This window comes from Triturus cristatus, chromosome 6 (genome assembly GCF_964204655.1).
Source record: "Triturus cristatus chromosome 6, aTriCri1.1, whole genome shotgun sequence".
Taxonomy (NCBI): Eukaryota; Metazoa; Chordata; class Amphibia; order Caudata; family Salamandridae; genus Triturus; species Triturus cristatus.
In genome coordinates this window covers 878,424,183-878,451,185 of record NC_140589.1, presented here as the reverse complement: position 1 = coordinate 878,451,185, position 27,003 = coordinate 878,424,183, and the positions used below count along the sequence as shown (strand labels likewise).

The window sequence follows — 27,003 nt, the reverse complement described above, 5'->3', positions numbered from 1 at the left end:
GGTGTGAAAGAGATTAGCTGGAGGCTCGTGTAGGATGAAAAGACTTTATGGTGTGTCAAGCCCTGATGCTAATCACGGGTGGCCGGAGGACGGGGAACTCGTGAGACCAGTTTGACCTGGGGCAGCAGAGCCGAGCTGCCCAGGTCACAGAAAAGTCAAGGAAAGGCACATGTGCTCTAAAAGACCCGTTTTTACTTCATGCAGTATAGTCTATGTGAGGGCAACTATAAGATGGCCACTGATGCAAAATGGAACCCGCGTAGTGATGCAAAATAGCGTGTACATAGTGCATTAATAGCTAGAACGTTATATAAAGCACTTGTACATACCGCATTAACCATTTGCGGTTCGCCAATACCGGCATAGACAGGGGTAGGGCCCTGTCCCCTACGCGGTCCTGAATATTAAAGTACGACACAATTTGGCATCTGCCAAGCAGCTAGACAGGTTCTGTGAGGAGGGGAAGCTCTGCAAGACTTCTGCCTGTGACTGGGGACAAAGGCCTGCTAGTCTCCCTGCTGGGTGAGGGGACATCATCCAGGAAAACCATGATCACCTGCCCTGGAGCCTGGAGCTCAGGCACGTGCTTTTGGGAAGAGGAAGCGAGGTACAGTATAGAGCCCGACCAAGAGGACACACTGAGTAAGGTGTGAGGAAAATGGCTGAGCACAAATCAGGTCATTGCCTGTGTGCAGAAACAGTCTGGTGACCCCGTATGCCAGGAGGGCCATTGTGATCTGAGCCGTGCAAGGAGTGCTGTGTGGGAAGCGCCAGGCCCGCACTGCCTCCCTATGATGACCCCGCAAGCCAGAGGGGCCCACCGTTGAACTTATTTAATTGTTATATGGATAAAAACAGTTCGGCAGCTGACTGGGTAGAACAAAGCTGTATTCGGCTGATGTGAGTGTGTATCACTCTGGGTGTGAATCAGTTGGAATACTTGTTTCTGGGAGGGCTAGCTGCACAACTAATATCTCTCCGTATGTTGAAGGTGGGATCCTAGAGGGGGCAGTCCTATAGCAAGTATCTCCTCAGGAGATTCTCTGCCCAGGGCTGGATGCCTGAGATCCTGTGCCCGGGTTGGATGCCCAAGACGTTAGGCCTATTTCCATTAGTGCAATTAACAGAGAAATTGATTGGATTATCCTAAATATAACTCCCGGCCTAAACAAGATCCCGGGGACCTCTTTAAGGCAGATAAGGACATTTGGGCCCCTTTTTTTGCTTTCTATTTTAGTGTTTTATTGTGTGGATCTCCTTTGCCTCCTTCATACGCTGGGGCTGAGATAATCCCAACTTTTAAAAAGGGATCAAGGTTGCTTCCCTCCAACTATAGGACTATCGGCCTGTTTGACAGTTCCCAGAACAATCTTTAGTCGGATTGTGTTGAGTAGACTGCATGGTTGGATGGAAGATGCGGGCCTATTGATTCCCTTGAAAGCAGGCTTCAGGAACAGTATTAGCACCATTGATCTGGTGTTTCACCTTCAATTAATATTTTGGAAATATGTCACCCTGGGGTGAGGCCGTTTATATATAGTCTTTGTGGACTTTCAGACTGCTTTTGATCTTGTACCAAGAAACCTTCAGCAGACCCCACTGACCTCAAGAACTACCGCCCCATCTCGCTCCTCCCGTTTCCTGCCAAAGTCATCGAGAAGACCGTCAACAGACAGCTTGCCAACTTCCTCGAGACGAACGGATCCCTCGACCACTCACAATCCGGATTCCGAGCCAACCACAGCACCGAGAACGCCCTCATCGCAGCCACTGACGACATCCGAACCCTGCTCGACAACGGGGAAACAGCAGCCCTCATCCTCCTGGACCTCTCCGCAGCATTCAATACTGTCTGCCACCGCACCCTAGTACACTAACGCCTCAGCAACATCGGTATCCAAGAGAAGGCACTGGAGTGGATCATCTCGTTGCTCGTCGGAAGAACCCAGAGAGTCCGCCTCCCCCCGTTCAGATCCGAGGCCACCGAAGTCATCTGCGGCATACCACAAGGATTATCACTCAGCCCCACCCTCTTCAACGTCTACATGAGCCCCCTCGCAGCCATCGCACGCCAACACAACCTCAACATCATCTCCTACGCTGACGACACCCAGCTGATCCTCTCCCTCACCAACGACCCTGCCACCGCCAGAACCAACCTACACGAAGGGATGAAAGAAGTGGCCGAGTGGGTGAAGAACAGCCGCCTGAAACTGAACTCAGACAAGTCGGAAGTCCTCATCCTTGGATCATCACCCTCTGCCTGGGACGACTCCTGGTGGCCCCCGGCCCTAGGCAGCCACCTAAACCAATGGACCATGCACGCAACCTGGGCTTCATCCTGGACTCCTCCCTCTCGATGACCAGACAAGTCAACGCCGTCTCATCGTCGTGTTTCAACATCCTACGCATGCGCCGAAAGATCTTCCGATGGATCCCCACCGAAACCAGGAAGACGGTCACCCAAGCACTCATCACCAGCCGACTGGACTACGGTAACACCCTCTACACCGGAACCACAGCCAAACTACAGAAAAGACTCCAACGCATCCAGAACGCCTCCGCACGACTCATCCTGGACATCCCCAGACACAGCCACATCTCCGGACACCTGAGAGACCTGCACTGGCTCCCCGTCAGCAAGAGAATCACGTTCCGTCTCCTCACCCACGCACACAAGGCCCTTCACGACCTGGGCCCCAGGTACCTCAACAACCGCCTGACCTTCTACACTCCCACCCGCCAACTGCGATCGACCAGTCACGCCCTCGCCGCAGTTCCACGCATTCGAAGAGCCACCATGGGAGGAAGATCCTTCTCCTACCTGGCAGCCAAGACTTGGAACTCCCTCCCTATCCACCTCCGTCGTACCCAAGACCACCTCTCCTTCAGGAAGGAACTCAAGACCTGGCTGTTCGAGCAGTAGCGGACCCCCCCGCCCCCAAGCGCCTTGAGACCCTCCGGGTGAGTAGCACACTATACAAATTTCTTGATTGATTGATTGAGTTCCTGTGGAAGTTTATGATGAATTTGGGCACTCCAAAATATCTTGTTATTATCAGGCTCCACTCCAATAATTTTACCCAGGTTAGAGGTGGTTCTCTGGGTGAACTGACAGTCCCTATTCTTGTCACTCGGGGTGTAAGGCAAGGGTGTGTGCTAGCCCTGACCCTATTTCTTTTATATATCAATGACTTAGTGGCCCAGCTGGTGCAGTGTGATAATGATGCCCGAGTTTTGCTAATGGGAGGGTTCTGGCTCTCCTGTTTGCACACAGTGGCGTAACGAAACTTTAGGGGGTCCCCTGCAAAGTACATGTAGGGCCCTGCTCTGGGCTCATTTAGGAGCTTACAGGCCAGGGTACTCTGCTGAGGGGGGGCCCTGGAACTTGGCCTCCTTTCCTCTCTTACGCCACTGTTTGCACATGACACTCTTTTGAACTCGAAATCCCCATAGGGGGTCAAAAGCTTTTGGAATTTTCTACAAGCAGAGAGGCCTGGAGATTAATCTTACTAAAACTAAGTATACAGTCTTTAATCCCTGTCCGTCGGCACAATAACATCCGATTCTAAACAGCATCCGCTTGGAGAGAGTCCGCATATTTGATTATTTAGGGGTTACGCTTAAAGAGCAGTTTAACTGGTCCCCCCATATTCAGAAGCATAGACTCAAGTTAGAGCAATATTTAGATGCGTGATGGGGTCTCTACGCGGTTCTACATTTCGTTCAGTATCCCCAGCTCTCCAAATTTACAATTTGCAAGCCCTTTGGGTGTCACTATATGAAGGGGAGCTCTGGGGCCATGAGAGCTTTAGGAATTAGGAGCTAGCAGAAAATAACTTCCTGCGCCTCCTCACTAATCTCTCCAACAGCACTCCTCTTGTTCCCCTCCAGGTAGATTTGGGACACAGATCTCTTAACAGTTAAGTGGGTCTTAGACCACTATTGTATTTGAGGATGGTCTGGGCATCCCCAGAACTTGCGCCATACTACTTGGGCTTAGAGGAGTTACTGAAGTTACCTAGGGTTTCTAAAACCTTGTGGTTCAGGTTTATAAAAAGCCGGTTGACTGAGATAGGATGTGGGAATCTCTGGTCTACTCCAGAGGCTGCCTGTGGGACTTCGAAATCAACACTCAAGAGGCTTCATCAGCTTCATCAGCACTTTAATGTTCCTATGACTTCTAGGAATTGGAGAGTGGGGTCCGTGACTGCGGCTTTCCTCGAGTGCCTAGCTGATTACATCACAGAAGTTTACCTAGATGAGATCGCACCCCCTCTTGTTAAAGCACTGCACAAGAAATTCCGGTTTGGGGTCCTGACACTCTGTCCAGTTATGGCCAAGTGGTAGCGTACCTCTTTAGAGTCAGATGTGTTCTACCCCTTCCGTCCCCAGGTGACAGAATCTATCGATCATGTTTTCATTTTCTGTCCACTCTATCATGGGTACAGGAAGAATTGGATCTAGCCGATTTGCCACAATTAGGGGGTTTAGGGATTACAGATCGGTGAATAGGATCCTGTGACGCGATACCAACCAACCTATTGTATTTGCTGTCTTCTGTTTCTTGCTGAACATGTGGATGATCAGGAAAAAAATCTAGCCCCTGGAAGGATGCTGCCTTAAGATAGCTTTTGTTTTAAAGCGGGAAGAAATGTGTTGTGACTGGCATATATTGCAAGGGCCCCCCACTGTTTTAGATATATGATTGGATCAGGTCATTTATGCTGTCATTTCAATTAAGTTTATGTAAATCTTACTTATTTTTGCCGCTTTACACATGCAATTGAACCATGCCCTTTGTGCACTAATTACTGATTTTATGTACTTTAATTATTTATCTTATTGTCTGTTTTTTATGCTTTTATTGTATTTTCGGATGTGCTGTTACTGCGGTTATGCCGAATAAAGATTTATTATGATGATGATGAACTTATTTGGGCCAGGAGTGTGAGACTTGTGTCTGCTGATATTAGCGACCCCCTATGCCAGGAAGGGCCAGATGTAATGAGGGCGATAGCATCAGAAGAGTCTGTGACCAGACTGAGTAACGCGGTAACCTCGTATGCCATTAGGGGCTGCCAGTACCACTGTGGCCAAGAGTTCGGGTCATTGCCCAGATGGAACGATTACTGCTTTTTCCAGCAGGTCAATGTATACAGTAGGCTGCTCAGTTGTAAGTTTGATTTTCTGTGATATGCCTTTGACAACGCAGTAGTCCAAAATATAGCCCCCAAAAACTCGACAAAACCTCATTGGGTCTTTAAGCTGACTATTCAAGGTGCATGAAGTCTTCCCTTTCCTTCGTCTGTTAAAGTCAAAACGTGAATGCAAAGACACAACAGTGACCAAAATTTTAAGGTGTGGTTTGTAGGTGATAGATCAAGTTTTGAACAGCCAACTGAGTTCGTCAGGATGCATAGCAGGCTGATCCCAGGACATCAGAAGTAAAAGGCCCCAACAACCACAGTTGAGCCCAGTAGCCTGTGCGTGCCCCGTGGACCTCTGAGAGGGGTTCTGATAGACAGTCTTCACCGGAATTTCATGAGCCTTGCAGCTGTACAAACCCTGGCTTCTGGATGTAGGCAGGAGGAGGAATGGATAAAGTCAGAGAACTGTTTATGCTTGTTAGCTTCCCCTTTTTTTCAACAACGGAAAGAACAGGTAGATAAGAAGTAGATAAGAAAGAACGATAGCAGCACATGTTGAAACCGCACCTGTCCTCACACCGTGAGAATGTAGTCATGCTTTGCTGAGATTCCATTTTGTATAAAGCTTAACTTACTAAACCAACTGACTGCACACAGGTGTGACTCAGCTATTTCCATACATGTCAGTATATAAAGACTGAACCAGCTGCGTCTGGCAGAGCATGCTCGGAAGTTGACCACTTTGTATCTCTCAAGCTTAAGCTAACATATCTCCACAACTGTGTTTGATCGCTGTGTCTCATTCTTATTAACAGACAGGTATACCTGATTGTGCGTTCACAAACTGGGGGCCCGTCCAGGATCTAGGTCAATCCAGACTGACCATAAGGAGCCACGGTCAAGGGGCCGGTTGAAGAACCGACTGACTTTGAAGTATGTACCCGCTGAAGGGATTGTGTTTGCCGCGGTAGCAGTCTGAGGGGATCACCAGAGCCACGAGACACAAGGTTGACTCAGATGGCTCTAAAAGACCTCAGAGGCAACACAGTAGTTGAGACCTAGTAAGAAGTGCCACGGATGTGTGTAATGATGTGAAATGATATGAGAGACGTCTAAGGATAAATATGGCCTTAGGGACAGTACAGTGCGTTGTACTTTGTTACATGATGGTCCAGCATGTTGTCTTTAGTGGATAGTGGTAGGACGGGAAGCATTTGCATAGTGATAAAGAAGATTCAGCATTACTGCACTAAAATAATTATCTTATAGAAGTAGTGAACATGGTTAGTTGTTGTAGTAAATTGTGTGTTGTAAATAAACATTATGTAGATGAAGTACAGCCATGTCCAGTAGAAGGAACTCCAGCATGGAAGATGTCTGAACAAGGGATGGCGACTGGACAGTTTTTGCATTTATAGCATGAATATACTGAAAAAGATCCCTCATTACAGCTTCCATTGAATGGCACTTTTGATTTTGATGCATTGCATTATCTAAAGGAATGCATGTTTGAGAAAGGAAAGTGAGACTGTTGCAGTTTGATGTCCTGAACAGGTGGGAAAAATACGCCACGCAAAAACATATGAAGGAAATAATGAAGACGGAAAGGAAGAAAGCAAGGGAATATGACAGAAAGAAAAGGGCTGATGAGTTTGCTGAAGAGATGAAGGAACGTCATTTGAAGGACAGAACGACATTTATGGCATTTAAACCAGAACAGATGGCCTCGATTGATTCTATTTCAGACGACACTATAATTAAACACATTTTCACTAAAAGACCACACCTGCCACCCTATCAAGCGGCTGCAGATCAATTAAGGCAAATACAGGCCAAATCAAAACCCCCGGTTACGATATGCCTGAATTAGAAGAACAGGGAGACCCAACGGAGGATGACCCTCCTTTCCCTCCTCTTTCCCCAAATGTTCTGCATTTAGTGGGACCTGATATAAGTCACTAAATTATTAAGAAGCATCATTACACAAGATATGCGAGATCAAATTTAAATATTCCGTCAGAACTGCACTAAACATGGCACTAAGCAGGATGCCGATAAGGAGGATAGGAATTGAAACACTTGTAAAAATGCAGTGAAAACCACTATAATACTAGAAATGGGAAACGTTACATCCTTTATGTATACGTTATAATTCAGTAAGGTTTAAACAAGGTCAGCTGCAGGACCAGTCGCTGCCCAATAATTTCACCTATTATGACAGTGGATCTGAGACATTTGCTTGACGGATGTTGAATGTAACACTGCATTTTCCCTATATCTTAAATGGATTGATAAGTAACAATCCATATGTGCTTCTATGATAGCCCCTATGCGTGAAGTACAACGTTTTGACGCCAATCACCCTCATTATCATGTACATGTCCCCTGGCCTAAAAAGGAGCTCACTGCCTTTTCCAAACAGTACCCAGATATAAGAGAAAACCATGATGAATGGGATGCCAGGACGGAAAAGATATTGCGCAGAGGCCATTTAACATTGAATGACCTAAGGCCAAATGTTTTCCTGCATTCTCCCACCTGATATATGGAAGAAGTGCAGCAAACAAAACTTTGAAGATGTTTACTGGACCACAATTAATAATACTGGATGCCTGGAAAGCTGAGGGTCAAGTCACTGATGAAATAGCTGCACTGCCAGGCAAATTAATGGTTAGATTGCATAGATTAGTGACCCTTAAGAGACAAGATTGGACAAAATTTAACAACTGTAAACAAGAAAAGGGTTTAAATGTAGCAGCCTTCGTCACCGAACACAAAAGCTGTTCTCTGCCCATAGTGGGATGATGCTGCTGACGAGGGGGTCCAACAAGCAATCTCCAGTTGTTTGGTAAATGACCATCTAGAATGTATAAGATTAACCATCCACACTTATGAACCAACATGGGGAGTAAATTCACTAACAGAAGTACTGGTCATTCCCCAATATTACACTGAGAGAAGGGCAGGGGAAGATTAGAATAAGGATAAGAAACATAAGGAGTTAAACAGTAAAGTGTTGTTCCAGCAACTACAGCAAGGCACAGTCAGGTCCACATTTCGAGAGCAAAAAGGGGATACTCTTTACCAAATTACAGACCCCAGAATGCCAAAATATATAATAAGTGCCACTATTGCAAATACCCTAATCATTGGATTAGAGAGTGTCCATTACTACAGAAAACAAACAGGCGATGCTCCATGCCAAGTGGACATGCCTCAGGGGGATACAGAAATTCTTCTAAAAGAGGGTCACAACAAAATAATGATATGCCCAATAATAGCCCCTATGCCACATATTATGCTAATGACACTAGTTCCCGGGGATACTAACAAAACTACCTTGTTAGATAGTGAACAGATCCCAGATGATAACTGTCCCCTAGCCCGATTACGATTTTGTATAATAGGGAAGCCCGGGAAGGAGTGTGGAGCAGGTGGAGATCCCAGTAGATCCAAGAGGGCCATATATTGACGCGATGGTAGAAGTACAAAATAATAAAATCCTCCTGGAGACTGAGTCCACTAATTACTCAATTTCTCAAAACATAATCTCACATGCACTCCTCTCGGGTAAGTACAACACCTCTGTGGGTTTTTCTAACATCCCCATATATAGCCCTGTCTCCGCCCCACTGACATATATCACTGGCCCAATAACTGAAAATAATCTTTTGTGTTAACAGATAAATATGCCCATAAGTTGTTGGACATAGATTTGCTTAAAAACTGTACCAAAATGTACTGCAAATAGTATTTACCTCAACAGTACAGAAAACTCACCCCTTACTCACCCGCACTTACACTGTTCAATCCCAAACAACAATTCCATATTGGGTGTTTGACGGAGTTGACAAAAAGGCCTGGGTCTCTGGTAAAAATGACAGGGGGCATATGACAAAAGCACCTGCACATATAACATTTAAACCAAATGTTCCCCTTCCACAAATAACACAGTACAAAATTTCACTGGAAGGGGAACACGGAAAAGAGATAGTTATACAAGACCTGGTTTGGAAAGGGGTGATAAGAGAGATACAGGGTTTCCCATGCAATAGCCAAATCCTCCCTGTATTAAAAAAGAGTGATACCCCCACTAAGGAAGATGTCTGGAGGTTTGTGGTTGACCTCCACGAGATTCACAAAATATTGAAACCACGTTTTCCCGTGGTACATAACATTGCCACCGTGTTAGCTGACATTCGTCCTATTGCATGTTAATTTTCTGCCATGGATTTGAAAAATTCTTTCTTTTCCATTCCCCTGCATGTAGACTTACAATACCTATTCAGTTTTTCATTTGAAAATTGCTCCTGTTTCACATGTATTACACAGGGCTTCAGGGAAAGCCCCTCTTCTTTTTCGCAGGCACTAAAAGCACAACTAGACACCTTTCAGTTGACATCAATCACCACTCTCATAAAATACACAGATGATATATTATTGGCCAGCACCAGTGAAACAGATTGCGCTTATGACATCATTGCCCTATTAAATTTCCTTGGTACATATGGCCACAAGGTCTCTCCCACTAAATTGCTACTTCAGCCACCTCCTGTTGAAGGGGGAAACAAGACTTGACGCTCAAAGAGTGAAAGCTATGCTGAACATTCAATCCCCTACAACACAAAAACAAGTACAAGCGTTCCTGGGTATAGCAGGCTCTTGCAGACAATTGATCCCTATTTTTTTCTTTCTTTTAAAACCCTTGTAAAAACTCACAACTAAAGACAACCCACAACATTTATTGTGGTTAACTGAACACCAGAATAGCTTTCTGCAAATCAAACAGGCACTTTGTGACGCTCCTGCTCTTGGAATGCCTGACTATACTAAAGTATTTCATCTTTTTGTACATGGGTAGATGGGTGCACACTTGCTGTTTTTGTACAATAGGACAACCAGAAAATGCCCTGCGCCACCTTAGAATTGGTTGCTCAAGGCTTACCAGCATGTCTTTGTGCAACTGCAGCAGCAGCTGTTTCTCTAAAAGTGGTTAGAATCCTTCCTATCAGGCCGTACTCAGAGGGTTCAGATGGGGGATCAGTTGTCCGGGATTAAGGATGTGACATGGGGGGTGCCTCAGGAGTCCGCACTATCTCCCTTACTATTCAACATCTACCTGCAACCTCTGATGGAAGAACTCACGCGTAGAAATTGTGAGATTTTTAACTACTCTGATGACACACAGCTACTGGTGCAGCTGGAAGAAACAAAAGAAGCCCAGGAATCGGTAAGGAACTTGCTCAGATTTACGGTCAACTGGATGACCAGTAATTTCCTCAAGGTGAATGCCGAGAAAACGGAGGTGTTGGTGCTTACCAACAAGGCCAACCCTTGGGATGATCTGTACTGGCCCCCAGAACTTGGTAAAACTCCCATTCCCGGCACAGTGGTGAAGAGTCTTGACCTAAAGATCGATGCGGATCTTACCATGGCCCCTCAAGTGTCGGCTGTGGTGTGCTCCTGCACGGCCGTGATGCGGCAGTTACGTAAGCTTACCACCATTCTTTCAGCTTCCACGTTACAAACTATTGTCTCAGCGACTGTTATTTCGAGGCTTGATTATGGTAATGCTTTGTATCTGGGCTTATCGCAGAAGTGGCTGAGGAAACTGCAGGTTGTGCAGAATGACGCAGCCAGGCTGATCTTCTCTCTCCTGAGAAGCTCACATGCAACCATACTTCTTTGTAAGCTGCATTGGCTGCATGTGAAGTTTAGGGTCCAATTTAAATGTCTCTGCATGGCCCACAAGGTTCTCTTCGGCAACGCCCCAGAGTATATCAAGCAACGCCTGAGGAAGTATGTTCCCGGAAGACCCCTACGCTCTGGTTTTATCTCCAATCTGGCTCAACCCAGATTTAATTTAAAAACCAAAGGAGGCTGTGCTTTCTCAGTACTCATTCCCCAACTTTGGAATGACCTTCCGGCCAGTCTGAAGGAAGACTCACAGTTACTCTCCTTTAGGAAAAAACTGAAGACACACCTTTTTGGAAAGGTAATATCTTCAGTCTAATTGGAGCAGGCAGAGGGCACTGAGGCGTCAGTATGTTTGTGGTTTTTCTGTTGAGCGCTTAGAGACCGGCGGTGATAGGCGCTATATAAAAACCCTATAACATAACATAACATAAAACAAGCAGAAATACTGATTCTCAGACACAAAGTGCATCTGTGTGTGGCTCACTCTGTAGATACCCCATCTGGTGGGAATGTATAATGAATCCATCGAGGTCGGTTGTCTTCATCCCTCGCTCCGCGAGGCGCTCATCACACTTATATTGAAACCTGACAAATCACCAACATCGTGCGACTTCTACCGTCCACTTTCGCTCATCAATACTGACAATAAAATACTGGCCAAAGTGTTGGCAAACCGGCTGCTTGCCCTCATGCCCCTAATAGAACGTCCAGACCAATCTGGCTTTATTCCTGGCCGCGCCACCTCGCATAACCTCCGAACCATTTTCTCGATTATACATCAAATGAATCCCTCTCTCCCCGCGGTGGCTGCACTTCTCGACGCTACTAAAGTGTTTGACTCTCTCGAACTGCCTTTCTTGTTTCCTCTTCTGGCCCGCCTGGGCCTCACTGCGGGCTTTATTTAAAACATTAAACTGCTATATACTCTCCACACGGCTCGCATCAAACTTAGCGGCCAGATCACCAACCCCATCAAAATCACTAGGGGCACACGACAGGGATGCCCACTCTCACCATTACTCTTTGCTGTTGCCATGGAACCCCTTGCTGCGTGGCTCTGCCAACATCACACACACCGGGGCATTCGGTTCTCTGCCCCCGCTTTGGTCACCTCCATGTAAGTGGACGAGATTGCATTATTTATCCAAAAGCCGCACAAGAATCTAGATCCTATGACCAGAGAGGTCATATGCTTTGGGGGACTTTCGGGCATACAAGTGAACTGGAGCAAATCCATTGTATTCCCCCTGACGGATGCCACACAACCTTGTTCGACCGAGTTTCTGCTCAAATGGGCAACTGAGCCAATTAGTTACCTGGGCGTCTGGCTCAGCAGAAACACAGACGAAATCTGGTCCCCTAACTATGGTAGAGCCATTGAACGGCTGGAAGCCAAAATCCCAATCTGGAACAAACTTCCACTTTCCTTATCTGGCCGTATCGCAATTGCTAAAATGATTTTCTTGCCAAAATTCCTATATTTATTCCTAAACATACCACTCCCGCTCACCATGCAATTTTTTAACAGACTCTGATCCAATCTAATCTCCCTGGCATGGGCAGGGCGCCAACCACATATCGCCTATGCTATTCTGACGCTCCCTTTTGCACGCGGGGGCCTTGGGACCCCTGACCTGCAACTATATGCTTACAGTGCCCAGGCTAGCTACTTGCATTTTTGGCTCCACCCGACGCCATTCCAACCACACACAGCTGTAGAGGCGGACTTGGCCTCCCCCGGCCGCTTAGCACTGCACTGTTCCTGCCCTATAAAAACCCCCGGAAAGAGATAAAGACTATTGAATTCTTGCGTTGGGCCGTGGAGGGACTCCGTAAATACAGCGGTACTGACACCTTATACGCTCCATCCATGCAACTTACTGCAAATCCCGCCTTCCCCCCGCTACAAAATATTGGCACCGTGCGCCGCACGAAATCGCTTGGTATTAGCATAAATGCTGACCTATACCCAGACGGCCAGTTCCTTCCTCCCCCTAAACGCACCGCCACACTGACACCCACACTATTGGATAGCCTGCTGTATCACTAGCTGCATGTGACACACAAAAGCTCTAATAATTTACTCCCAGCGCCACCTCCCACTAACGCGGCGTTGGAATATATCCACACAGCCACTACACAGATTGCTTTCCCAGTCCTGAGGCGAAAAGCCGGGAGCTGGAGGTACGAGGACCTTGCTGAAATTGCTTTTTAAAATCTCAACTGCTTTTAATTCTTGTAACATTGTGTGGTGTCACTTACTCTCTCTCTGTGTTTGCAAAGCGCCACTACCTGACATCTTCTGCAGCGCACAGACGATCTTGTCTCTGCTCGCGCTTGGCATTTCTCGAGCGGCCGCCATCAGCACAGGCGTGCGCGCTGACAACGCCCCCTACAGGCCACGCCCTCTACAGGCCACGCCCCCTTTTACCCTTCCTACTTAAGCGCTGAATCGCTAGCGCTGGGTAGATTGCTTTCCCAGTCCTGACGCGAAAAAGCCGGGAGCTGGAGGTACGAGGACCTTGCTGAAATTGCTTTTTAAAATCTCAACTGCTTTTAATTCTTGTAACATTGTGTGGTGTCACTTACTCTCTCTCTGTGTTTGCAAAGCGCCACTACCTGACATCTTCTGCAGCGCACAGACGATCTTGTCTCTGCTCGCGCTTGGCATTTCTCGAGCGGCCGCCATCAGCACAGGCGTGCGCGCTGACAACGCCCCCTACAGGCTACGCCCTCTACAGGCCACGCCCCCTTTTACCCTTCCTACTTAAGCGCTGAATCGCTAGCGCTGGGTAGATTGCTTTCCCAGTCCTGAGGCGAAAAAGCCGGGAGCTGGAGGTACGAGGACCTTGCTGAAATTGCTTTTTAAAATCTCAACTCCGTTTAATTCTTGTAACATTGTGTGGTGTCACTTACTCTCTCTCTGTGTTTGCAAAGCGCCACTACCTGACATCTTCTGCAGCGCACAGACGATCTTGTCTCTGCTCGCGCTTGGCATTTCTCGAGCGGCCGCCATCAGCACAGGCGTGCGCGCTGACAACGCCCCCTACAGGCCACGCCCCCTACTGTTATACAAATGTGCATGCACAGGAAGCGCAGCGGACGAGCGCAGCGGGAGCGCCGTTTGCGCGCCCAAGGCAAGCCCGTCTGCGCCCGTCCGCGACTGTCCGGGGCTAGGGGCGCATCACTCTGCCCCGCTCACCACCTATACCCCGGACCAACTACACAAGCTCCAGGGACCCTGGCCCATCGCTACCTCCACCTGTTCCCGCATCCTCTCTCTTGGTCTTTCTCCTGCCGCTCCCTCTCACATCCCCCTTCCCACAGTTGACCCATCTCTCTCGTCCAGTAGCAGCACCCCTCCCACTACCCCTAAATCCCTCACGGTGTTCTATCTCAACACTCGGTCAGCAGTCGCCCATGCACACGAACTCTCAGTCCTGCTGGATCTTCAAGCCCCTGATCTTCTTTTCCTAACGGAGACCTGGTTCAGCGACGACTCCCTCCCCGTCCTATTAGCCACCTTACCGGCCTCCTACTACGCCCTTCGGGCTGATCGCCCTCCCGGCAGAGCTGGAGGCGGCGTGGCGGTCATCGCACGCACCGATCTCCCCTTTCAAATTCTGTCCCTGCCTGATATCGCGACCACCGAATACTTGGTTATTCGCACTACCTCCATTACTCCCCCTCTGACCTGTTTTCTCACCTACCGTCCTCCTCAATCCCCTTTACAGTTCTTTTCTGACTTCTTGGAAGTCCTGGCTACCATTACAGTTAATAACTCTGGCCTTCCGACCCAGCTGAATGTTCGTCCTCTAAGGAATTCTCTGAAACCCTCCAATCCCTCAACTTCACCACCCATGTCCACTCCCCCACCCACATCAAGGGTCACACGCTTGACCAGATCTGGTCCCTAAACTGTCCCATGGAATCCCTCTCTATTTCGCCTTGCACTTGGTCCGACCACCACCTTATCTCTTTTTCCCTACCCATTCACCCCCCAGCCAAACCCCCTCGCCCCAAAAACATCTGGGTTCGAGCATGGGGCCGTGTCAACCCGGAAGACCTCTCCTCCCTTCCCTCCCTTCCCTGCAGGGCCTCTCTACCCTCTCCCAGGTTGAGGCCATAGATCAGTGGCTCTCCGCTGGCAGTGACTCTGTTGCCCCGCTCAAACGTATTACTTCCAAGCGTGACAAGGATGCCAACCGGTGGTTCAACGCAGAGCTTAAGGCCACCAAACTTACTGTACGCCGCGTGGAGCGGGCTTGGAGGAGAAGTTATTGCCCCACTTTAAGTCTGGAGTATACCAACATCCTTACCCAGTACAAAAAAGACATCTTGGTGGCCAAAACCGCCTACTTCTCCTCCAAAATCCTTGCTGCAGAAAACCAGCCTAAGGAGATTTTCACGATTGTCCATAACCTGGCGTTCTCTGACAGAACAACTTTGAAGCCCGCCCCCTCCGAGGAACTCTGCCACTCCCTCAACAACTACTTCATCCATAAAATTTCTACTATTAAAGCTAACATCCCGCCCCCTTCTCCCTCCTTTGTTGACCCCCAATGCCCCCCTCCCAAGGGACAACTCACTGCCCTCCCCCCCATATCTAAGGAAGCCCTGTCTTCCTTGGTACCTTTGGTTAAATCTGGCTCTCCACTCGACCCCTGTCCTGCTCACATTCTCCGTCACATCTTTGTTTCCTGCCCGGATCCTCCCCTTCACCTCCTCAACAATTCTCTGGCTAAAGGTGTGGTTCCTTCCCCCTTGAAGTCTGCGGTTATTGTGCCGATTCTAAAAAAACCTGGGGCAGACCCCTCTGTCCCTGCCAATTTCCGCCCCATCTCCCTCTTACCTTTTCTGGCAAAGGTGCTCGAGCGCCATGTCACCGGCGCTTTGAGCTCCTTTGTAGAGACTCATGGAGCTCTCGCTCCCCGCCAGGCCGGCTTCCGCCCCGCACACTCCACGGAGTCCGTTGTTACTTCGGTCTTGGACAACCTCAGGGAGGGTATGGATACTAACCGGCGCCAGGCCCTTGTGCTCCTCGATCTCTCAGCCGCCTTTGACACGGTGGATCATACCATCTTGCTTTCCCGTGTCAGGGCGGCCGGGATCGGAGGGACCGCCTTGGTCTGGCTATCATCCTTCCTGAGCGACCGCACCCAGGCCGTTCGCCTGGGTGATTTTACAGCGGACGTCCGAAAAGTCCAGTGCGGGGTTCCCCAAGGCTCCTCCCTTTCCCCCCTCTTGTTCAATCTCTATATTGCCCCTCTTATCTTTTCTCTTCAACAAATGGAGGTCGCCGTATTTAATTATGCGGATGACCTCCAGCTGGTCTTTAACCTCTCCTCTTCCCCCTCTTCTGTCCTTAATTTTCAATCTGTCATGCTCCACATCCGGGACTGGATGAACCACAATCACCTTAAACTCAACCCCGACAAGACCGAGCTGGTGTTGACGGGTGGTTCATCCAGCCCCTGGTCCCCTCTCTTCTGGCCCCCTTCTCTTGGCCCCTCTCCGGAACCCTCTACCTCTGTTAAAACCCTCGGCATAAAACTCAACTCTCAACTCACCCTTCACTCCCAGGTTAGCTCTGTGGTATCTTCCTCTTTCCTTTCACTGCGCACTATACGCAGGGTGTCCCGTTTCTTCACCTTCTCAGCTCTCAAACTCATCACCTTAGCCATGGTGGTGTCCCGCCTGGACTACGGCAACGCCCTATATGCAGGTATCCCTGCATATAGTTTACGGCGTTTGCAGCAGATACAAAACCAAGCGGCCCGCCTGGTCTTCAATCTTCCCAAATTTCACCGTTCCTCCCCCCTCTTGAAATCCCTGCACTGGCTCCCTGTGCGAGCCCGAATCCAATTCAAGCTCGCCTCCATCACCTTCTTGGCACGACTGGACCTGGCTCCAGCATTTATCTCCTCAGAGATCACCCCCTATGTACCCACTAGGGAACTCCGCTCGTCCTCCCAGTCCCTCCTCACTATCCCACGCTACCGGACAAAGAAGTGGGGAGGTTCGAAATTTGCTACCCTTGCCCCGATCCTCTGGAACTCCCTTCCCCTGGATCTGCGATCCATCACCCTGTACCCGCAATTTCGCAAACATCTCAAAGCCCATTTGTTCACAAAATCCTTTGATTAAATCCCCAGCAGTCTCCCCCGTTTTTTAGCCCTGGATCTGGTTAGCAGTAGCGCCAAGAAACCGCAGGTGTACGAGCGCTTTACAAGTATTTTAAAACTCAAACTCAAACACACAGTAAGCTTGTCACCAGACTGTACCCACTATCCATGGCGGCTACATCTGCTAGCGCCGAGCTGGCACACAGTGCCTGGTGGGCGGACCTGCTCACCCGCCCTACACCTGAGCAATACTGTTGCAGCCAAACAGAAAAACTTTCCCCTAACTACAGTCTCAGACAGTTACATTTCAAGTTCCTCCACAGGCTATACCGTACTCCGTACGTACAGGATGGGCCTTATTACGGACGCACGCTGCTTGCGCTGTGCGTCGCCTGGCGCCTCTTTTATACATTTAGCTTAGTCCCCACAAAGTGGCAGCCTACTGACTGGACACGTGCGCATCCATTGGTGCTATCGCATCAACCACCCTTGCACCAAACCCCCTTCTGTACCTACTTAGCTATGTCAAGGAGGTGCCCGATGCCCACAGGTGCCTTGTGGCAATGTTGCTGGTCCTGGCCAAACACAGAGTGGCAATGCATTAGGGGTGAAGACCGGCACCTACACTCAAACTTTAGCTTGCTGATGCGGCATATTGTCAGACACAACTAACAGAATTTTGGAATCTTATGCCGAGCGCTAGCAGGCAGCACGATATATGGGGACCTCTGATCACTTATTTACATAGTCTGGTGGACAACACCTCGGATCACCATGACCCAGTGAGTAGCTCGGAGTGCACACCTGCGCGGGCGACAGATGCCTAGATAGGGGACACGTGGAACTCCACATATATGATTACTGTTATGTCTCTATTTGCCTCTCTAAAACCCCTTCCGCTTTCATATGGGATCTGTTTCTTTCTGATGCGTATCTCAGAGACAATCACAATTCCGCCAAGTTACTAATGTACCGAAGAATGTGCCTTAAATCCTCTGTAACAGATTGATGCCATTGCTGAACAGCATGTATCATTGTGCTTATGTTAAAGCCTCAATAAAAACTTAAATCAAATTTTTTTTAAACTGTGAATGTATATACTGATAGCCAATTTGCATTTGAAGTTGCACATAAATTTGACAGGCTTTGGCCAGAAAACGGTTTCCTCACGTCTCAAGGAACAAAGATACAATATGGTCCTCTGAATAAATACTGAATGCTTTATCACTACCAGAAAGAGTACCCATTGTCAAATGTAATGTACACATAACAGCTGATGTGGTAAAGGGAAATGCCTTTGCTGATGAAACAATCAAACAAACACAGAATTTCCTCAACATTAATAATTTCTACTTTTTGGTTTGCCCTAGATGATTCCAAGTGACAATGGGGTGCACTTCCACAATAAGGTAATGGAGTTGTTCTGCAAGGCAATGGGAGTACAACAGAAGTTCATTGTGTATATCACCCCAAGGCAGCTGGTGCCATCAAATGGAGAAATAGTATCCTGAAGGCCAAGATAGTTAAAATATGTTCAGAGTCCACAATGACTTAAGTGGATGCCTTGCCACTTCTCCCTATGAATATGCGAACTACCCCAGATACTGTAACACATCTCAGCACACATGAAACAGTGACTAGAAGGCCCCTCACCTGTTCGGGGGTCCCAAAAGACATTGCTAACAACACAAATAACTGATAACCTGCTCCAAGAGTATTGTGTTAAATTGACAAAACGTGTTTCTGCCACTCATAAACAGGTGAACGACCCTTTGCCCTTGCCTCAGCAGGGGCCTTGATACAATATTTAACCCGGCAAACGGATGATGGTCAAGAACTTTCAGAGATCTAATTGCCTACAACCATGCTGGAAGGGTCTGTACGAGTTCCGCTAGCAACACAAACAGGTGTGAAGTGTCCAGGATGTAAGAATTGGATTCATGCCTTAAATGTGGAAAGAGCTCCTTTGCTCAGACCTTGCCACCAGCTGCAGCACACAGTATTACACCAACAAATGTGCCACCTCACCCCCCTCAGCCCATCAAGGATGCAAGCCGTGCCCAGGCCTTACAGTAAGTCCATCTTCTTGACCCAACCAACTATAGTTTACTATCGGGTCCAGAGCTGCGAAGTACTGGTGACCACTCAGGGCTTGGCGATGGTACTGCTCAGGAGGGACAAGGAGAATGGAAGGAACCATTCTGACAAAGAAATTGGGAATACCATTTGCTCTGATCATTAGTAGACTAACAGCCGTTGTCATCTGCTTGCATGATTTATACTTCCTGAAATTACTAGGTTCAAATAATACCACACTTACTGAAGATCCGCACGATCACCATTCCAAAAGTACAGTGAAAGGGTTGCCATACAATGATGAATGCCTATCATAAGGAATTAAATGTCTCTGATTGTTGGATTTGTCTAAAACCTCCTTCTGTAACACAACACAAGATGAATGTGTTGCCTTCGAGTTTGACACTTAATGATTCTTGTTATATTCTATTTAAAGCAGTGATCACCTGGTTTTCTGGCCCGAGGGGTATTGATGTCAGATGCAAATACAGAGATGAAATAGTGGTACCTTTGGGTTGTTTTGTCGGAGGGGAAGGTTCCCCCTACAGGGACGCCTTCAAAGATAGTGTCATGAGTAAAAGATATAAAAAAATTGTCCTAGGGAAGAATAGTTCAATTTACAGCACCTCTACCTTAATATGCCTCCGGCCTTATGGGTAACAAGAGGACACAGACAATTTTGTCAGTCATCAAATGGATCACGAGCGATGAGACGGAGTAACTGCACCCATGCTGGACTACGCCTCTTGGCCCTCATTACCAGTGGAGCTGGCGGATACCTCTGCTCAGGAGTTTGGTGATTTTCCGCTAGAAATACTATCTATGCTATGGGTAGCAATGAATTCTAGAAGTATCAGGTAATTAGGCCAATTGCTAGAAGCAGCAATAAATGAAACAACATGTGTCCTAGGTGATATTACGGTAGAAATGGCAGCCATGAAACAGGCAACTCTTCACAATCGTATGGCACTTGACATGCTCCTCGAAGAGAAAGGGGGCGTTTGTAAAATAATGTACACTGAATGCTGCACGTTTATATATGTAAAGCCCCGAATGTTTATAAGGCCATGGAGAATTTACATGACATAGTGTTACAAGTGCATCATTTTGCTGAACTAACATGTGGAATGATATTTCTTCACTATTTGGAGCTCGGGATTGGACTATATTAATGGTAATAATAGGTATAATTATTACAATATTAGTCAAGTGTAAATATGCTTCCTGTTTGCTGTCAGGTATGTACCAAATTGTGCATCCCCCCCCCACCAAATAATGTTCACAGTTCAAGTGTTATGATACAGCAGGAAAAACTCTCCCCTCTAATGCAAATAAATATTGAATAGCAAAGCATGAATACATTTTAATGGTGAGAGGACAGGCGCGGTTTCAACATCTGCTGTTTATCGTTCTTTCTTATCTAATTCTTATGTTCTTGTTCCTTCAGTTCTTGAAAACAATGGGTAAGCTAACCAGCATAAACAGTTCTCAGACTTTACCCACCCCTCCTTATGCCTACATACAGAAGCGTACAGGGTTTGTACAAATACATGGCTCATGAAATCACGGTAAAGAGACAACATGGAGGAGCAGGTGCTCAATATCACATTTATGCTCCCGCAGGTATGAGGTGGAAGGCTGTTAGCATTATAAGAGGTGACTTGGAGGTTTGGAATTTTATTAGCATCTGAAAAGACAGACTGAAGCCCCAGCCGGCATACTACCAGAATATCAAGAACGAAATATCAACATGCCAAAATATCAACAACCAGAATATCATGAAGGTAAGCATATTTGGGTATCAGTTTGCTACGCTTAAGTCCATATTATATGATTTTGAATAATATGTATCTTCCAGGTATGCAGATGTGGAATTACTGACAGTAAATCTATACTTATCAATATATACTTACCTTCATGATATTCTAGCTGCTAGTATTTTCATCATAATATTTTGGCATGTCAATATTTTTGTACTCAGTAATCTGACAGACTCCCCGAAGAGTGCTAGCAATTATGAAAATGTATCTGGAAGGAACATACAGGCACATGCATCAAACCTTTTTGCGATCGCAAAGGGTGCGAATCGCAAAAATAGGCCGTTTGCGATCGCAAAAGTCAGTGTTGAAATGCATCAACTGTATATTTGCGAAAATCCATTTTTTCGCAAATATAAGGAATCGCAAAACATTCTGCGAATCAAATAGCGAATCGGTATTAGCGTGTCCCAATTACCGAATCGCAAACAACGAATCGCAAAATGTATGCATGACAAATCGCAAATAGCGATTTCCATGAAAATCGCAAATTAGCGATCGCTAAATAAGAAGGATCACAACCAGGTGGTAATCATGAGTGCAAATCACAGACAGGTGAAAACCAACTGAAACCCATTTAAACACACCCAGAATGAGCCAGCACTGTTCACAATGGCAGGGATTTACCTGATGGCGAGGAGGATGAGGCTGCAGGCTGCCGCACAGAGACGGAGGCGAATGAATGAGCGCATCTTCAGAGTCCGCATAACTTTGCTAGGCCAGCAAGAGGATGAGATATACGACAAGTATAGGCTCAATGCAGCAATGATCCATGACCTAATCAATGAATTGGACCCCATAATGCAACGACAGACACGTAGGACCAATGCCATCCCAACGCATGTGCAGGTCCTATGTTGCCTACACCTTCTGGCGTCAGGCAGTTTTCAGGGGGTCATTGCTGTTGCGGGAGGTGTGTCACAAAGCGCACTTTCAAGAATATTGAAAGCATTCCTTGATGCCATGATGGCCGTGATCGGGTCTCATATCAAGTTCCCTACCACCGCGCTTGACCTTGCAAAAACCAAACAGGAGTTCTACCAGATAGCTCGTTTCCCACATGTTTTGGGTTGTATTGATTGCACCCACGTTGCAATATGTCCCCCTGCAACACAGGAATATATATATAGAAATAGGAAATCTTACCATTCCCTCAATATTCAGGTTGTTTGCAATGCCAAAAACATTATCACTGACATTGTTGCGCAATTTCCAGGGAGTGCACATGACTCTTATATCTTCATGCAAAGTGGCATACACACCCGTCTTGTCAGGGGAGAATTTGGAGAGGGACATCTGCTTGGTAAATATGTGTTATAGTTTATCACTGTCATTGTACGTATGTCAATGTGAAGCTGCCACTGACTCTTTGCTCCATTACATGTAGGTGACAGCGCATACGCCTTGCGTAATTACCTAATGACGCCTTACCTCAATCCCACAACTGCCAATCAACAGAGGTACAATGCAGCACATATTTCGACAAGGAACATCATAGAGCGCACATTTGGGCTGTTGAAGAGCCGATTCAGATGTCTACATAAGACCGGTGGAGCACTGAAGTACAACCCTGAACAATGCTGCAAGATAGTAGCGGCATGTGCCATGCTGCACAACATAGCGACAAGGGGAGGAATGGACATCGAGGTGTCTGACAGCGATTCGGAGGATGGGAACCAGCAAGTGCCACAACACCATGCAGCACAAGGGGCAGGCGCAGCAGAAGGGCGTAGGAGAAGATTTGACATCACACAAAATTATTTCTGAGGTGAGTAATGATGACACAGAAACTGACTATTGCTATCAGAGTATTCTTTAATTAAATAAAATTGCCATGAGTGTTCAAGCACACTTGTAATCTGACCAGTGCAATGGACATAAGTGGTTTGCAAATGTCAATTCACTTGTCACTCTGTGAAAAGTCAAATCCAAATAAATGGTTACGTCACCATAGTGGAATGCACTTGTACATGCCAGTCTAGCGCTTTTTCCCACGAACACCCAGACGCCTGTCAGACCCAGCATTGTCATCCGTTATGTTGGAAGCGGCGGGGGTACTGCTGCGTGTGTTGCGTCTTCCTGCAGTGCGGACTGGAACTGCCACACTACTTAGGCTTGAGCCACCCTCACTACCCTCTTCGGGCGTGGAATTGTTGGCCGCAATTGTGGAAGCATTTAGCAAATCAACTGCATTGGTGACCTGGTCCAGTGCTTTAGCCACATCGCCGCTCCAATGGCACATTTCAGTTTGCATGGTCACAGACCTACGTGCCAGCAGTGCAGTTGTCGTGGCCAATCTATTGTTTGATTTAGCAAACATTTTCAATTGCAGCATTAGTTGACGATGCTGTCTCTTCTGGGATACATTTCCCTCATGCATCACCTTGCTCAGTTGCTGCACACTTTCTGACAGTACTGCTATGTTGCTAGCCATCTTGCCAACTTGCAATTGTACTAATCGTGTGTTTTTTGTCTGCAGGCGCTGCATACGGAGCATCTGTCCCTCAAGACCACCCCAGACATCACTTGGTTGCTCCTCCTGCTGTGTCCTGAGTGCTCTTCCTCTCCTACGCCGGGCTCTGTGATTAGTTCTGGGGACCTGTGGTTGTGTTTGTGTGATGGAAGTTGTCTGGCCATGGCTGCCACCTGGTGTTGCATCAGCCTCATCATCTTCACACTCCATGGTGACTAGGGATGGAACAGTAGCCCTGCGTGACTTTGTTGGACGTGAGGGATTTATTTGCACCACAGGTGTGTCCATCTGTTCACCTGCGCTGGTGTCCTGCATGTCTGGGGAATCGCTATCCACATCTTCTACACGTTGTGCATCTGTGAGGTGAAACAGTGCAACACTGTATTATTTCATGTCTGTGATATTAATTGCACAGTAATAAATTTCTGCCTTTGTAAATGATTTTATACTCTATTAAGCTTTTTTGGGTTGTTACTCTGAGATTTGACATTTTAACTGCTTGACCTGACTACATCTCACATAATGCCCCTCACCTACTGAATGCATTGTGTACTGGATGTTCAGGGTCTGCACTTGGGCTGTGCTGTGGTCGAGTTCTACCTTTACATTTTGTAACACTAAGAAAACATACATTCATCTTACCTTCAGATGTGTTTGCTGCTCCGGACGTGTCCAGCTGGGTCACACCAACAACAGCTTCTGGCTGGATGGTGGATTCAATCAAGTCCTCCATGGGAGTGTTCCCAGTGTCTGTTGGTGTTCCCCCTCCTGTCTTCTTTGCCTCCTTCAGGCGGTCAGCTATGCGCACCTTAGCCCGACTGCGCAAGTCGTACCATCGTTTTTTGAGTTCTTCAATGGTGCGGTGTGTCACCCCAATGGCATTGACCCTGTTTTGGATCCGGAGCCAGATTTTCCTTTTCTCCTGCTCTGCCACTTTCAATGATGCCTTTCCAAACAGCTTGTCATGGCTGTGGACTACTCCCTCAATGAGGGTGTCAATTTCTTTTTCTGCAAATTTAATTTTGCGTTTCCTGCCTGTTTGGCTCTCCTCTGCTGTTTGTGAGGCTTCCATTTGATATCACAAGTTTTTCTTCTGTCTCTGTCACACTCCTGTTCTGCTCCCAGAGCCAGCTCCCTCCTCTCCCTGACACTGTGCACTGGAAATGAGGCTGGTGCTGCTCACTTCCTGGTTGTGATGTCATCAGGATGCATCAAAAAGCGACTTCGGTATTAGCGATTTCGCTAATTGCGAAATCGCTAATAGCGAGTTCGCAAATGCCGAAATCGCAATTTATTTAGCGATTTTTAGCGATTCGCAATATTCTCGCAATGTTTTTGTTGCATCGTGTTTTGCGAGTCTTTATTTGCGATTCCTTAAAATTCGCAAATAAGGACTCGCAAACTCTCTTTTTGATGCATGTGCCTGAAAGTGATCAGATGAGGAAGACACTTGGTAGAAAGACCGTACTGCCAATGCGGGAAACTGTTCTCCTACCTTGCAGTGAGTACTGGAAAGAGTTAGTGAAGAATGATGAGGGAGTAGAGGACCTTCATGAGTAATTTCAGCAGCCATGTGGGCGTGTAGTTATTAGGGGACGAGATGGAGCTCTTTATCTATGTGGATTTCTAGGTCTGCGGCAAAACCGCCGAAGCAATAACTATGTTACTATACCCATAAACTATTACCATGAATACTAGCACTTTGCACAGATACATGAGAAATGCCTTGCAAAAAGATCATTCATGCAAGCTTTAATGCAAGTATTTGTGCAGAGTAATCAACAGAAATGCTGGTGATAAAAGGCTAGTTTTTTTCCACAATGTGATGCACGAGTACCACATTTGTAAGACAAGAATATTCCATTAGACTTAACCAGGCGAGTCTGATAAATGTGAGTAAACTGATTAGTACAGTTTTTGTAAATGTTGTGGTTGAGCGCCTGAGTGGACGGTACAGATATTCTTAGATGTGATGGGGACAGAGGATTTTGGTCTTTACAGGCCAGCTTGTGCGCAGACAACTAGCTTGTCTTATCACTGCCATTTTTGATTATTTCCTTTGATAGTGCCAATGTGAAGAGACATTTTGGCCAAGCAAGTACATTTTAAAGTTAATGAGGGGGTCCTAGACAGCTAGGCTGCAGAAAGGAATTTCTGGTTTAGTTCTCAACTGATGTGCCTGTGGCAGTCTTTCAAAGGAGTGGCAAATTTCTCCCCTTTGACAAATATAAAAAAATAATAATAATTGCATCATATAGTGGGGGAATTGATTGAACTGGATTATGCTAGCCTCTTCGTGATGACCTCATCAGCAATATAAGGATATGGATGAGAAATGCCAAAGCCCGTTGCTTCAAAAGGGCTTTGCGGGCTTGCAACCAACTCAGCACGGAAAAGAAAGCAGAGCCAGATGAGACACACAGACTTTGCAGAAAGGTAGGATGCACTCTTAGGCAAATCATGTTTTTACTGTTGCCAGGGTATGACAGTGCTTATTGCTGGAAGACAGAAGCATGCATGTTGATCCACGTGGCTGATGCTCTCACCATATCTGTAGAGCAGAACAAGCTATTGCCAGATTTATAAAGTTGTCACTTGCTGGAACAGATTTGATTTGATGAAGCTGTGAAGTACAACATTTCAGAACTGAGGTACACAAAACCCTTGGGGAATACACAGTATACTGATTCTCCTGGTATAGACTGGATGCAGAGCCAGAAAGTCAAACATTAAGTAAGTGGACAATTCCTGTGGTCTGGGAGCAGGTCCCAGATCCATTGTTCCCTCATGCTACCGGTCCTACCTCCGCCTCGCTCTTCCTGCACTCATTACTGTGCCTTTTCCCTCACTGAGTACGTCCCCTCCTTTTGTGCCTCTCTCCTATGAGATCTCCTGATTGTGCTGCTGTTGCTGTGACCACTTGTGCTTCCTTTCCTCCTCGGACTTCTTTTGCGCCTTCTCCTCCAGCTACCCACGTGTGCCTCTTCTTTCCTTTGCTTCCTGTGCCATTGATCTTTACTTGTCTGTTGTGCCTTTTCTTTTTCACCCTTTTTGACCTTTTGTGACTGTTTTTCGCACTCCCCTCCTGCTCATTTTGCCACCATTCTGCCTGTTTCCCACCTTTTACCAAGCCCCTCCCACCTCCTAGGACCTACTTAATGGAGCCCACAGCGAGTGCTGCAGGCGTGCCAAAGACAAGCCTTTGTGTGCCCGTTCGTGCCCGGACCACATCAGGGCCAGGAACCCTGGCTCTCATCACCCCACAGCTAATCCACCACCGACCTCCACACCCTGAACACCGGACGCCTCAACAACCACTACTGACGCACCACACTCTATGGAAAAACCATTTTCCTGAACCAGTTGTACCATCACGCTGCAGAGCTCCACACCAACCTCTCACCATGCCAGACCAGCAGTGTACCACCAGCTCTATTATTTACTCTTCAACATGTGCTCGATGTACAAGCACTCCACTCAGTTGAGAGATCTCATCGTCACCCTCGCACCCGTCATAGTCTTCCTCACCAAGACCTGGCTCAATCTGTTATCTGCCCCGATATCGCCACAGCTACACCAGACGGTTACAAAATCACCCACCACTATCACGTCAACAGCCCCGAAGGAGAAATAGCCATCATCTACTAAGTTACCATCTAGTGCAC

At 47.2% G+C, this 27,003-nt stretch overlaps 1 protein-coding gene and 1 long non-coding RNA gene across 2 annotated transcripts in view; one reads left to right on the top strand and one right to left on the bottom strand.

The window, feature by feature from the left end:
- Positions 1–27,003, bottom strand: part of LOC146817994 (uncharacterized) — a 294,213-nt gene that overhangs the window by 103,240 nt on the left and 163,970 nt on the right. The window lies entirely within an intron of this gene.
- On the top strand, positions 22,251–23,779 carry LOC146817997 (uncharacterized). The gene is made up of 2 exons (XR_014963041.1): positions 22,251–22,633; positions 23,345–23,779. It is a non-coding gene; the product is annotated as an uncharacterized LOC146817997 (long non-coding RNA).